This window comes from Sinocyclocheilus grahami, unplaced genomic scaffold, assembly GCF_001515645.1.
Source record: "Sinocyclocheilus grahami isolate Dianchi unplaced genomic scaffold, SAMN03320097.WGS_v1.1 scaffold339.1, whole genome shotgun sequence".
NCBI classification, from domain to species: domain Eukaryota; kingdom Metazoa; phylum Chordata; class Actinopteri; order Cypriniformes; family Cyprinidae; genus Sinocyclocheilus; species Sinocyclocheilus grahami.
Window position 1 is genome coordinate 674564 of NW_015505518.1, and position 12459 is coordinate 687022.

At 35.6% G+C, this 12459-nt stretch overlaps 1 long non-coding RNA gene across 1 annotated transcript in view; it reads right to left on the bottom strand.

Annotated features, from left to right (window-relative positions):
- The window catches only part of LOC107603035 (uncharacterized), a 13214-nt gene extending 2277 nt beyond the window's left edge, over positions 1-10937 (bottom strand). Inside the window, exons 1-2 of the long non-coding RNA XR_001611093.1 lie at positions 10876-10937; positions 1833-1915 (exon numbers count right to left, since the gene is read on the bottom strand). This is a non-coding gene — a long non-coding RNA (uncharacterized lncRNA). The remainder of the gene's footprint in view (positions 1-1832; positions 1916-10875) is intronic.
- Positions 10938-12459: the final 1522 nt, after the last annotated feature.

Below are 12459 nucleotides of genomic sequence, written 5' to 3' on the forward strand. Positions count from 1 at the left end.
TGTCTTTGATCTTTCAAGCTGTTTAATGCCACTCAGCGGGTGTTGAATTGTTTCAGTCCAAAAGAACTTAAATAAAAATCGCCCATCCATAAAAAAAAAGTGTCTCACACGGCTCCGGGGGGTGAACAAAGGCCTTCTGTAGCAAATCGATGCGTTTTTGTAAGAAAAATATCCATATTCAAAACGTAATAATCACTTGAATCTAGCTTGTGCTCAATGTTGTAAACGGAAGCAGTTCCGGGGGAATGACGTATGAGGTCAGCTTTGCGCATGCTCCACTCAGAAGTGACGCACGCGGAGAGATCAAAACAAAACAACGGTCAAGAATTAGAAGTACAAAACGAGGATTTGTAAAGAAGAATGTCAGAGGATTTCGATATAAGCCAAGAGGAGACTGGTTTTCCATGGCTAAAGTAAGGAAACTTTGCTTCCTTTGATCCTGTAAACAAACGTTGGTTTTCACGGGACTCACCGGCGCATGCGCAAATTTGCATTGTAATGATTAAGATTTTGGTAACACTTTATTTTAAGGACCAATTCTCACTATTAACTAGCTGCTTATTAGCATTATTTACTTATTTTTATTTATTTTTTGCAAAGAATGGTGAAAATGAACTTAGTATGCATTGTATCTGATTGCAACATTCTTGGAAATTAAGAAGTACTTAAAAACAGAAGTGGTGGGTTTTATCTTCAGTGTCTCTGGTGGAAACCACATAAACGTGTGAATGTTTACACATCCTCTGACTTTATCACGACATAACCATTTCTCTCAAATGTCATTTACATTTGTATTACAGGAGAATCTGCCCAACATGGCAGACACTCGCCGTATGTTTTCTAGGTCACTGATGTTAATGCACTTAAGTGGATATACATTATTTTAGTCATATTTTCCAAAATTACTGTTAATTTCTTAAACTTAAAACTTGGACTTTTATCCAAACATCTTAGTGCACTTTTATCAGACCTTAACATAAACTGTTTATGGGCTGAAAAATGCTTGGACATTTTGTAATTTTCGATTTGTAATCTTTGGACTGGATATGAATTTTTGCAATTCTGAATAACTACTCCAAGACATCTAGTTGCATCTTCTAAACTCTCACTTTTCCCATCATGACAGAGCAAAAAAACTGATTTCACACCAACAAATCTTTCTAAACAAGTCACATGATCAGATTAACTGCAGACAACCTGCCCAGCAACAAAACGCAGCTGTCAATGACCTACACAAAGAAGATTTGTAAGAGAAGGAGAAGGTGGTGGTAAAACAAAAGTGAACAGCTCCTGCTAATGACGAATGAACAGATTGGTGAAAGCGGGGGCAGGGTTTCTGAAGGAACGTGAATGAGGTGTAAGGTGCATGATGGGAAAGCAGTGCAGCTGCTTATCTGTGTGTGTGGATAAAGATATTCAGCAACGAGTCCAAAACTTCAGGAATTTTCACACTATACTTATTCTATGGGTTACTAACTCAGGACTGTGTTTTATAGTAGTAAAAACAAACTTTCAAAAAATGCCTCAAGAAACATTCATGCACTTAGTATACAACTGATTTCCAGCAGACTTTTCCACAGGTCGACAAACTTATCAAAACAGACAGCTCGCTTATTGTGTGCTGTACTAACCATGTGTATATGCAAATGAGGATATTAACCAAGGGTTTACAAATGTAAATTGGGCCACAGTGTAATTCGGGCTCAAAATTAGGTGCTGCATTGCACTCACATTGAAACATATGAATGCACAGACTGAGAGCGCTCAGGTTTGTTTGTGTGCGTGTGTGTGTGTGTGTGTGTAAGGTAAAGCATTAGGGTGGAGCTGCTCACCTGAGGAGCTTCTGCGGACTCTGGGCCCGATGTGTTCTGTCCCATTTTACCTCAACGCACAGCTGGGCCATCAATGACAGGTACTGCAACACACAGCAAGACAACAGGCTTCATGCTAGAGCTGCACGATTATGACAAAAATCATAATTGTCGATTATTGTAATTGTAATTGCGATTATTAATTTACGGTTAAATGAATGTTTACACCTTTGTTTGAAGCAACTGCATGCCATATTTTTATATGAAAATAAACAAGCTGAAAACACTAATTTTATTGCTTTTCTATAGTATTAAGCCTCAAATGTCAACTATACATCGGATTGGTTTCACTTTAAATAAAAAGGTAAAAATATGCATGGTATTATAATGTTATACTCAAACTCAAATTAAAACAATGGAAAAACCCTTAAGATAACATGTAGAAAGAAAAAACACATCTTAAGCATGCAGAATAACATAAGTGGACTTTGAACGATTAATTGCTGCTTTGAACGATTACGTAATTGTGCCATCCATAATTGTGATTGTGATTAGAAATTCGAGTAATTGTGCAGCCCTACCTCATGCAACATGCACAGATCAGCATCACACACCCATTCGATAAGAAAAAAAAAAAATTCCCATGAACATATTCAGTTCAAGTCCATGCACATTACAGGGATCAGCTGGATTCATTTTATAATAAAAGCTTTTCAGCCACATTAAAATACAAAAATGTAATAATAGCTACAGTATAGCATGCAATTTGCTTAATAAAACATCACTTTTTTTACAGTGCTGTTATTGTTAAAACTATATCTACGTTTTATTAATTGAAACAAAGCTGAAATTAGGAATGCACCGAAATGAAAATTCTTGGCCGAAGCCGAACAAAATGAAACACTGGGCCGAAGGCCGAATACCGTTTTTCGAGTTTTTTTCCCCCGATGTATTTTGCCAATTTTTTTTCACCATTGCATAAATTAATTAGCCAAAATGTGCTTTTTACTGTTTTGCCTTTCTTTTCAAAGAAAAAATCAATTAAAAAAAAAAACAACAATTTAAAAATATTTAACACTGAACATTTTTTTTTACATTCTAGCAGACATTATACCAACAAAGCACAATTTAACTTAAAATTAATAAGTTAGTAAAATAATATTTTTTTGGCCATCAGACCCCCTTCTTGAATCAGGAATGTGTTTTTTTACTGTACAAACAAAAGCAGCCTTGCTGAGCAGAAGAGAATTATTTTAAAACATTAGAAAATATTACAGATTTTAACACTATGTGTGTATGTTATAATAAATGTATTAACAGAGCAGTTATAATTATTATTATCATTATATTGTCTTACGTTTTATTTTTTCAGAACAACAGTAAAATTACAATACTAACATTTATGAATGTTGATGGAGTTCTTGCTTTTTCTCAACTTTTATTTTGGTGGAAACGCGCAGGAAGACATCAATGCTTCTTTTTGTCGACAACAGCAGATTTATAAATGAGTCTCATTACGAATACGTCGCACGTATCGCATTGTCACATGCCTTGTAAAAATTCATAAAAATGTGTGAGCAACTGACGAGCAACCGTGTTTCAGCGCAGATTTTCGAACCCTGGTTAACAAACAGATCTGCTGCGCTGTCAGAATACATGCAATGCGTGCGATGTGCGTGTATTAGAAAACATAACGTTCTGCAGTTTATTTACTAATTGTTTATGGCCATTTCGCGATTTCAATCATCATACAGTAACCAGCAACAATCACCCCTTCCTCTTCTCATCGAAGACATGCAATGCAGTACTAAACAGTCTCTCGCTGTCGGTGCTTGTAATGATTTTTGCGTCTTTCTCCGACAGTTTAAATGCTTCCACACTGCTGACGTGTGCTGCATTATAAAGAGTGCGCAGGCTGCGCGCCTCTATTTGATCGCGTCATATCATTATTCGGTCCAATTTATTCGGTCTTTTCGCTTATTATTTCGGTTGCCGAATATTCGGTGCATTCCTAGCTGAAATAAATAAATAGAAGATAAAAAAACTTAAGCTTTAAAATCTTAAATGAAAATGAAAAAATTTTGCCTTGGCAACTAAACTTAAATAAAAGTTACCAAGTACAAAAATGACTAAAACTAAATGACAAAAGCACATTTACTAAATTGCTGAACACAATTTAACACAGTTACTAAAACTTAAACTGAAATTAAAATGAAAACTAAAAATATATGAATAAAAGCTATAAATGCTATAATAGTTAATTATGATGTAAATGTTAATGTAAATAGTTATAATGTAAATAATACTAAAATAACACCGCCAGCCCAGAAATGTTGCCTTGGCAACTAAAGTTGAAGTATTACAATTACTAAAACAAAAAATAATAGAAATAGAGAAAAAAAGACAAAAGCACTTAAAATTACTACAACTTTAACTAAAATGAAAAAGAAAACTGAAAATATAAGAATAAAAGCTATATACTATAAGTTAGGGCTGCACGAAAAAATCGAAATGGAATCGAGATCGTAATAAGTTAGTAAAATAATATTTTTTTGGCCATCAGACCCCCTTCTTGAATCAGGAATGTGTTTTTTTACTGTACAAACAAAAGCAGCCTTGCTGAGCAGAAGAGAATTATTTTAAAACATTAGAAAATATTACAGATTTTAACACTATGTGTGTATGTTATAATAAATGTATTAACAGAGCAGTTATAATTATTATTATCATTATATTGTCTTACGTTTTATTTTTTCAGAACAACAGTAAAATTACAATACTAACATTTATGAATGTTGATGGAGTTCTTGCTTTTTCTCAACTTTTATTTTGGTGGAAACGCGCAGGAAGACATCAATGCTTCTTTTTGTCGACAACAGCAGATTTATAAATGAGTCTCATTACGAATACGTCGCACGTATCGCATTGTCACATGCCTTGTAAAAATTCATAAAAATGTGTGAGCAACTGACGAGCAACCGTGTTTCAGCGCAGATTTTCGAACCCTGGTTAACAAACAGATCTGCTGCGCTGTCAGAATACATGCAATGCGTGCGATGTGCGTGTATTAGAAAACATAACGTTCTGCAGTTTATTTACTAATTGTTTATGGCCATTTCGCGATTTCAATCATCATACAGTAACCAGCAACAATCACCCCTTCCTCTTCTCATCGAAGACATGCAATGCAGTACTAAACAGTCTCTCGCTGTCGGTGCTTGTAATGATTTTTGCGTCTTTCTCCGACAGTTTAAATGCTTCCACACTGCTGACGTGTGCTGCATTATAAAGAGTGCGCAGGCTGCGCGCCTCTATTTGATCGCGTCATATCATTATTCGGTCCAATTTATTCGGTCTTTTCGCTTATTATTTCGGTTGCCGAATATTCGGTGCATTCCTAGCTGAAATAAATAAATAGAAGATAAAAAAACTTAAGCTTTAAAATCTTAAATGAAAATGAAAAAATTTTGCCTTGGCAACTAAACTTAAATAAAAGTTACCAAGTACAAAAATGACTAAAACTAAATGACAAAAGCACATTTACTAAATTGCTGAACACAATTTAACACAGTTACTAAAACTTAAACTGAAATTAAAATGAAAACTAAAAATATATGAATAAAAGCTATAAATGCTATAATAGTTAATTATGATGTAAATGTTAATGTAAATAGTTATAATGTAAATAATACTAAAATAACACCGCCAGCCCAGAAATGTTGCCTTGGCAACTAAAGTTGAAGTATTACAATTACTAAAACAAAAAATAATAGAAATAGAGAAAAAAAGACAAAAGCACTTAAAATTACTACAACTTTAACTAAAATGAAAAAGAAAACTGAAAATATAAGAATAAAAGCTATATACTATAAGTTAGGGCTGCACGAAAAAATCGAAATGGAATCGAGATCGCGATTCGACAGAAGCTGCGATTGTCATGCGTATCTTTCAGTGAAGCACGGTTCTGTGATCAGCAGTAAATCTCCATCCAAAGGTCAGAGGGCGCTCTCGCGCTGAAACTCCAAATATGCCTCGCAGAAGAAACCCAGAAAATGCCTATCGCTGCAGCTGAATAAACAGAAGATTCAACTGCTTTCATTGATTCAACGTGACTAATAAACGCACGACTACGGCAATATACGGTTTATCTGAGTTCTTATTATTATAATTTTCATTAAAATAAAGTATATTTATAATGCAATGCCTTTATCACTGCTTAAATACTATGAAATATGTTGCGTGCCTTATTCTGTGTAAGAAGCCACATCTCACAGAAGAATTTATTTCAAACACTCGACTGACGTTATGGAGTAAAAATATGTTATTAAATGTGGTAATTACGAATACGTCGCACGTATCGCATTGTCACATGCCTTGTAAAAATTCATAAAAATGTGTGAGCAACTGACGAGCAACCGTGTTTCAGCGCAGATTTTCGAACCCTGGTTAACAAACAGATCTGCTGCGCTGTCAGAATACATGCAATGCGTGCGATGTGCGTGTATTAGAAAACATAACGTTCTGCAGTTTATTTACTAATTGTTTATGGCCATTTCGCGATTTCAATCATCATACAGTAACCAGCAACAATCACCCCTTCCTCTTCTCATCGAAGACATGCAATGCAGTACTAAACAGTCTCTCGCTGTCGGTGCTTGTAATGATTTTTGCGTCCGACAGTTTAAATGCTTCCACACTGCTGACGTGTGCTGCATTATAAAGAGTGCGCAGGCTGCGCGCCTCTATTTGATCGCGTCATATCATTATTCGGTCCAATTTATTCGGTCTTTTCGCTTATTATTTCGGTTGCCGAATATTCGGTGCATTCCTAGCTGAAATAAATAAATAGAAGATAAAAAAACTTAAGCTTTAAAATCTTAAATGAAAATGAAAAAATTTTGCCTTGGCAACTAAACTTAAATAAAAGTTACCAAGTACAAAAATGACTAAAACTAAATGACAAAAGCACATTTACTAAATTGCTGAACACAATTTAACACAGTTACTAAAACTTAAACTGAAATTAAAATGAAAACTAAAAATATATGAATAAAAGCTATAAATGCTATAATAGTTAATTATGATGTAAATGTTAATGTAAATAGTTATAATGTAAATAATACTAAAATAACACCGCCAGCCCAGAAATGTTGCCTTGGCAACTAAAGTTGAAGTATTACAATTACTAAAACAAAAAATAATAGAAATAGAGAAAAAAAGACAAAAGCACTTAAAATTACTACAACTTTAACTAAAATGAAAAAGAAAACTGAAAATATAAGAATAAAAGCTATATACTATAAGTTAGGGCTGCACGAAAAAATCGAAATGGAATCGAGATCGCGATTCGACAGAAGCTGCGATTGTCATGCGTATCTTTCAGTGAAGCACGGTTCTGTGATCAGCAGTAAATCTCCATCCAAAGGTCAGAGGGCGCTCTCGCGCTGAAACTCCAAATATGCCTCGCAGAAGAAACCCAGAAAATGCCTATCGCTGCAGCTGAATAAACAGAAGATTCAACTGCTTTCATTGATTCAACGTGACTAATAAACGCACGACTACGGCAATATACGGTTTATCTGAGTTCTTATTATTATAATTTTCATTAAAATAAAGTATATTTATAATGCAATGCCTTTATCACTGCTTAAATACTATGAAATATGTTGCGTGCCTTATTCTGTGTAAGAAGCCACATCTCACAGAAGAATTTATTTCAAACACTCGACTGACGTTATGGAGTAAAAATATGTTATTAAATGTGGTATTTTCGCATGCTTTCAGATGGAGCAGCATTTACTTCACAGAGTCGTAGTTCACTGAGAAGCTATGCAAACAGCTGTCATTATCGCGAACGATTTCTTCGATTTCAGAATCGCGCAATAAAATCGTCTGCGATTTTTTTTGCGTAACTTGTCAGTGAACTACGGCTATGTGTAGTAAATTCTGCTCCATCTGAAAGCGCGTGATGATGATTTCCTGCTGACTACAGAACCGGCTTTTTTAACAAAATGCACATGACAATCGCATTCGATTAATCGTACAGCCCTACTATAAGTTATGTAAATAATACTAAAATAACACTGACATTTTATAATATCTTAACCTATATAAAAGTATTTTATAAATATTATTCTAACATTCAGTCCCTTAATGTGTACCATACAAACAAGTACAGCCAGTATTTTAAAAACTTTGCTGCCAGAAAAGATTCATTGTATTTGGCAAACAGAGAATATTTAAATATTGTTTTCATAATACTAATGTTAATGTAAACAGTGCTTAAAAACAGGTCAGTCAAAGATCACAATCAGCAGAGGAAACTATCCAATCACAACCCCTCCCCAAACTGATGTCATCATCCCTGACAGACTCCCAATAAAACACACACATACAGCATGAGTGATTTTCATTCTGATCTTCCCACCAATAACTTCATTGTTCCTTTCACATCCAGGGTTGCACAAGAAGACTGTGTACACTGAACCACACACACACTGATTTCGCTGACCTATGCAGCAAACAACACAAGCCCTTCACATTCAGTACACACATAAGCACGTTTATAGTGGGAGAGCCCAACCTCCAACAAAAACACATGCTCCTTTACATCTCCTATCTACACCTAAAAAACTGAGCACGAGTCCATCTAAAGCCATTCAGTGATGAAAACACAGTGTCTAGAGGCCAACAACTGAAATCATTGGGGGTGGAGAGAGGATTAGATTACTGAGATCACAGCAGACATAAAGAGATTCATCCACATCTGGATATGAGTGTGTATAAAATGCACTGGTAATGGCTGGAGATGCAAGCCAACTATGATAGATTTACTGTTTATACACATGAAAGAGACGTAGCGAGTGATTGTATCACATTCAGATTGATTATAGGCAGAGATAGCATTGACATTCAATAACATGCTATAGAATAACAAAAGAGGGAATGGAAACCACAGGGTAATGATGAAGGGGGGGCTGGAGGGAATCTGAAATTCCAGTATTCATTACTCACTAATGGGCACCTTCTAATAGCCATTGTCCTCAGTTAACAATGCTCTTATGCGCTCTTAAGCATGAGAGAAAAAGAAAAGACGCCCACACACACAGTTTTGTTTTAGAGCCCCCAACTGACAAATACAACACTTGACAATTCAACAAGAACCGTCAAAGCAGCAATGCAGAGTCCTTCACGATATTAGCATGTTCAGCGGTTCAGACATGCTTAAACACAATGTGAACATCTCTGATTTCAAATTTTATGCATACAGATGTCGCTGCACCACAGAGACAACTCATGCATGACTTTGATGGAAACAACAGCTACTACTTTCCATGAGTCCAAAATAGTCCCTGAAACTCTTTAAAATGTTAACTTTTTTCTTTTCAATAAATAGTCAGTGAAAGGAGGTGCTTAAAGGGACAGTCCACCCAAAAATGAAAATTCTGTCATTATTTATTCACCCTTTAGTTGTTCCAAACTTGTATGAGTTTCTAGGGCTGCACGATTAATCGAATGCGATTGTCCTGCGCATTTTGATAGTAATGCCGGTTCTGTAATCAGCAGGAAATCATCATCACATGCTTTCAGATGGAGCAGAATTTACTACACATAGCCGTAGTTCACTGACAAGTTACGCAAAAAAAAAAAGTTGTTTTACAGCTGTTTGCATAGCTTCTCAGTGAACTATGGCTCTGCTCCATCTGAAAGCATGTAAAAATACCACATTTAATAACATGTTTTTACTCCAAACTCACTTCATAACGTCAGTCGAGTGTTTGAAATAAATCCTTCTGTGAGATGATGTGGCTTCTTACACAGGCAAAAGAAGATATTTTGAAAAATATTGGTAACCAAACAGTTTCTGGTCCCCATTGCCGTCCATAGTATTTTTTTTTCTCCATATAATGGAAGTCAGTAAGGATCGGCAACTCTTTGGTTACCAGCCTTGTTCAAAGTATATTCTTTTATGTTCAGCAGAAGATAGAAGAAGGGTGAGTAAATGATGACAGAATTTTCATTTTCACGTGAACTATTCCTTTAATCTTCAAAAAGGTTACCAGTTGCCAACTTTGGCAACCTAAAAAAAAAATCAACAACCTAAAATGTTCAGCCAAAACAGCGAGAAAAAAACTAAAACGTTCATTTTGATTTTGGTGTCTCTGTAAAAAAAAAAATGCTTGAATGGCTGACCAGACAAAAAATAGTCTGTCCTGTCCTTAAAAGCGGGACTTATATTTTTGTTATTCAAATTAGCTAATCTAACATCAATTCAGCATATTATGACAAAATTGTGAGAGTATGATTTTAATAAACAACAGATACAGTCAAGAAGGCCAAGCTGTCTAAGGTGGGATGGACCACAGACCACCATTTCAACGAATGATGCAGACATTTGGTGTCTTTAAAACTAGCTACATTCATTTTATAAATACTTTGTCTAACTTATCTAATGGTAAATGGACAGCAAGCCAAATTAGTACCTTGGCTCAGTAATGGGACACTAAAGTGCCCTCTTGACCAGCATACAGATCTTTGTATCTTCCACTGCCCAAAGACTATCACATGCTGTAGCCACAAGCTGCTAAAGCACATTATACCCGAGAATCCAGAATCCATGAAACATCATTTATGCTGATCACCACCACTATGTGATTGATATGCACGCAGCACACCTCATGAGCTGCTGGTAGTTATACTGAAAGAGCATCCCATGGACGTCTCAGCTGATCATGGGTTCAAACATGTCAGCAAACAAGCCCAGATGACAGCTAAACCAATATGCATTAAAAAATAAAATCCATATCTGTCCGTTATTGAAGGCCATGACTCATCCGATGTTTTCTCTCTGTACTCGGTGCTGTAAAGTGATCCGGCCGGCGGGCTGCTGTTGGCGGTGATGCTGTGCGGTGACCTCCGCAGATCAACACAACGCACCATCTACGACCTCAACCGGGAAACACTCACGGTACACACACTCTAAACTAACACCAAATATACACTGTTCTCTCACATAATCAAGATAACCAGTAAACAGTACATAATGTTTGGATGATAACCATACCTGAAAGCGACGCTCCGTCCTGATCTGTCAAACAACGGTCATAACCGGAAAGATCCGCTCAGAGCTCTGCGTAGGCTCCGCCCAGTTAGTGCAACAACCAATCAGAGATGACAAACCGACCAATCAGATTTCAGACCATTTTCTTTTACGGATTCCCTCCCCCGTTGTTGTTGTTTTTTACAAAACATTCTTATTCTTTAACTTACTGACATAAATTCATGACATAGTTTATGTGTTTTATGATTTAGTCATTGCAGAAACACATGACATTTTTATTTATTTAAAAAGTTAAGATTTTATTAGCCTATTTGCAGCTTTTTAGACTGTACAAACCATACCACATGACTTACTGAGTCTTCTATTGAAGAAATATGATTAACTAATATACAATTTTAACTCACGGTTGTAATATTGACAACATATGGTGTGAAGTAATAAGGTCAAAGTAGCTATTCAGGAACCATCCTAGATATAAGCAAGCTTATAGAAAAGCAAAATCTAAATGTAAGGTAATATATCACTAACTCTGATCTATGCGAGGAACCGAGCTTAGATAAGAGCAGTTTGTTTCAAGGAAGATCAAATTCTCTGAATAAGTCAGATATTAATTTAAGGGGACGCGGGTACGATACGAGTTAACTGATCAAAATGCACATCATTTACCAAAATGCTTTCATGCTGATTGAATTTAGTAATTTCGTAAACTCATTCTGAAGCTCAATCATTAACCACCTGGAGAGAAGTAACGGATTTTGTAGTGATTAGGGATGGCCGTATCCTAAGTATCGATATATCGATAAAAATATCGATACTAAGGTGTGTTTTATTTACCAGTGATTTTGTTTATTTAAAATAATAATAATGCGTACAAATGCATTGAATTGGACGAATAACCTTTGTTCGCAAGTAATTGTGTAGGATATAATTATTTTCCTGCTCATCTGAACACACGCAAATGTTACAGGACAGAACCAATCAATCACAGAGAGCATTCACTCACTGCTGACAGTGCATTCAAACAGGGCTGCGTTTCCCAAAAGTATCATAAGAAAGCTTTAATTATGGGGGTAGAATTGTTGCTTAATTCCAAATAAATAGATTATGATCCACAAATAAATAGAATGAGATCCACAAATAAATCTTAAAGTTTCACAAACATGAATTAAATTCACAAATAAATAAAATGAGATTTGCAAATAAAAAACATATTCACAAATATATATATATATGTCACAACCACAACTTTGCCTGGCATTTATTTGTGAATCGCGTCATGTGCATTTGTAGATAGCTGCTCGCATTTGTGAATCGCGTTCTGTGCATTTGTAGATAGCTGCTCGCATTTGTGAATCGCGTTCTGTGCATTTGCGAATCGTGAAACATTTCTTCCGTCAAGACGTGCTGACAATCCACAAATATTTATTTATTTTCTGCTCCCATATCTTGAATTTTGTGATCATTCGAAATGTATTTTCATAAACTGAATCATACAGTGAAAGAAAGCACTGTAAATGTACACACGCACTAGTCTAACCTACTACACTTCATCACACACTGTTTCTCTGGCATTTTCAAAGGCACGTA